Genomic DNA, 2,500 nt, shown 5'->3' on the forward strand with positions numbered 1-2,500 from the left:
GTGGCCGGCAGCTCCAACGCCAGCGCCACAGAAGGACAAAAGCCCCACTTGGGTGCCGAAGCGAACTCTCCCAGCACAGCGCACGCGCCAACACGTCCGCACAGCTGCGATACAATCCACCTGCGAGAACCGCAGAGGCGACCGAGCAGCAGACGGCGTCGCGGCGCCGAGCGCCGGGCGGCGGCGCATCCTCAGCGCACACAGTCCTCAATCGGACCAGCACACTGCAGATGTCCACCGCGCTTCGCACCGGGCCCGCGAGGACCTACTTTGGCCGCACGGCGCCGCGTGCAGGGTGCGCCGGCGCGCAGCTGCGCCGCCTGCCGCCTCCGTCGGCCGGCGCGCCTGCCACTGGCCGCCCCCACCAGCCGGCTGGAGCGCGTGCGCCCACGCACCGCGCGGCCAGCACGCCGGAAGGCCCCCCCTCACCGGCCGGGGACGGTCCCACCCAGCCACCGCCGCGTATCGCTTCACACCCACATGCCATTCACGTTCGTGGGCATGGTGGGTATCGCTGAAACAACCGGTTGGTAGCTCAACCGATCGTCGCCATCACTGATTCACCTCTAGCGAGAACAACCGCACCACAACGGTTTACCAGTTCTTCATTTGCGTAACGTCACCAGCAAACGTAGACGTCCATCGCCATTTGCAAATTCAACGATTGTTGCATGCCTGTGTCAGGTGTCACGACACACTATGTCTGCCCACATACACGCAACAACATGTGCACGCTTCGCGAACACGTGGAAGGTGGCCCCCGTACGTATGCGATGTCCATTGCGCGAACGACTGTCAACCGGCCTCTGTCGCATGTCGCAGATGTGGAACGCAGTGCACCATGCTATCACGGTGTGTGAGAAGAGACGACTACGTCTGACAACACGCGCCACTACATCAACAGACGGCTCATGCTGATCGCCATCCACGGCATACCATACTGCAATCCAGCTCTTATAGGGAGACGACACGTAGCTGAGTGCACAATATTTGGACCGTATGGTTCGCCGTTGTTGGCGCAGTCGTGGTACGGTCACACATGTACCACGATGTATCATTCAGTACATGAGGACCAATGTGCGGTACAGTGTGTGATTTGGACGTACAACATCAGCGGACAGTTGCCACAAGCCGTACCACAACGTAGGCTGTGCTTCGCCATGCGAATGCCAATGAACAACTGCGAAGGGCATTGAGCATGTACGTCCTGCCGCCATCCGCATTACAGTGTATAGCTGCAAGGTGTTTAACATGAAGCGATACTCTGGGGACCGGGCAGTGCGAGTAGCAAACTATATTGCGGGGGTTGCAGTTAGGCAACACTACACTAATTTAACGCGTCGTATGACAATTACAGAGCAGGTTAAGGCCCAACGTGTGTTGGGTTAAGGCCCAACGTGTGTTGGGTTAAGGCCCAACGTGTGTTGGGTTAAGGCCCAACGTGTGTTGGGTTAAGGCCCAACGTGTGTTGGGTTAAGGCCCAACGTGTGTTGGGTTAAGGCCCAACGTGTGTTGGGTTAAGGCCCAACGTGTGTTGGGTTAAGGCCCAACGTGTGTTGGGTTAAGGCCCAACGTGTGTTGGGTTAAGGCCCAACGTGTGTTGGGTTAAGGCCCAACGTGTGTTGGGTTAAGGCCCAACGTGTGTTGGGTTAAGGCCCAACGTGTGTTGGGTTAAGGCCCAACGTGTGTTGGGTTAAGGCCCAACGTGTGTTGGGTTAAGGCCCAACGTGTGTTGGGTTAAGGCCCAACGTGTGTTGGGTTAAGGCCCAACGTGTGTTGGGTTAAGGCCCAACGTGTGTTGGGTTAAGGCCCAACGTGTGTTGGGTTAAGGCCCAACGTGTGTTGGGTTAAGGCCCAACGTGTGTTGGGTTAAGGCCCAACGTGTGTTGGGTTAAGGCCCAACGTGTGTTGGGTTAAGGCCCAACGTGTGTTGGGTTAAGGCCCAACGTGTGTTGGGTTAAGGCGCAACATAGGTTAGGTTAAGGCGCAACATAGGTTAGGTTAAGGCGCAACATAGGTTAGGTTAAGGCGCAACATAGGTTAGGTTAAGGCGCAACATAGGTTAGGTTAAGGCGCAACATAGGTTAGGTTAAGGCGCAACATAGGTTAGGTTACGGCGCAACATAGGTTAGGTTAAGGCGCAACATAGGTTAGGTTAAGGCGCAACATAGGTTAGGTTACGGCGCAACATAGGTTAGGTTAAGGCGCAACATAGGTTAGGTTAAGGCGCAACATAGGTTAGGTTAAGGCGCAACATAGGTTAGGTTAAGGCGCAACATAGGTTAGGTTAAGGCGCAACATAGGTTAGGTTAAGGCGCAACATAGGTTAGGTTAAGGCGCAACATAGGTTAGGTTAAGGCGCAACATAGGTTAGGTTACGGCGCAACATAGGTTAGGTTAAGGCGCAACATAGGTTAGGTTAAGGCGCAACATAGGTTAGGTTATGGCGCAACATAGGTTAGGTTACGGCGCAACATAGGTTAGGTTACGGCGCAACATA

The sequence above is a fragment of the Schistocerca americana genome, unplaced genomic scaffold, assembly GCF_021461395.2.
Source record: "Schistocerca americana isolate TAMUIC-IGC-003095 unplaced genomic scaffold, iqSchAmer2.1 HiC_scaffold_332, whole genome shotgun sequence".
In the NCBI taxonomy this organism is placed as follows: Eukaryota; Metazoa; Arthropoda; class Insecta; order Orthoptera; family Acrididae; genus Schistocerca; species Schistocerca americana.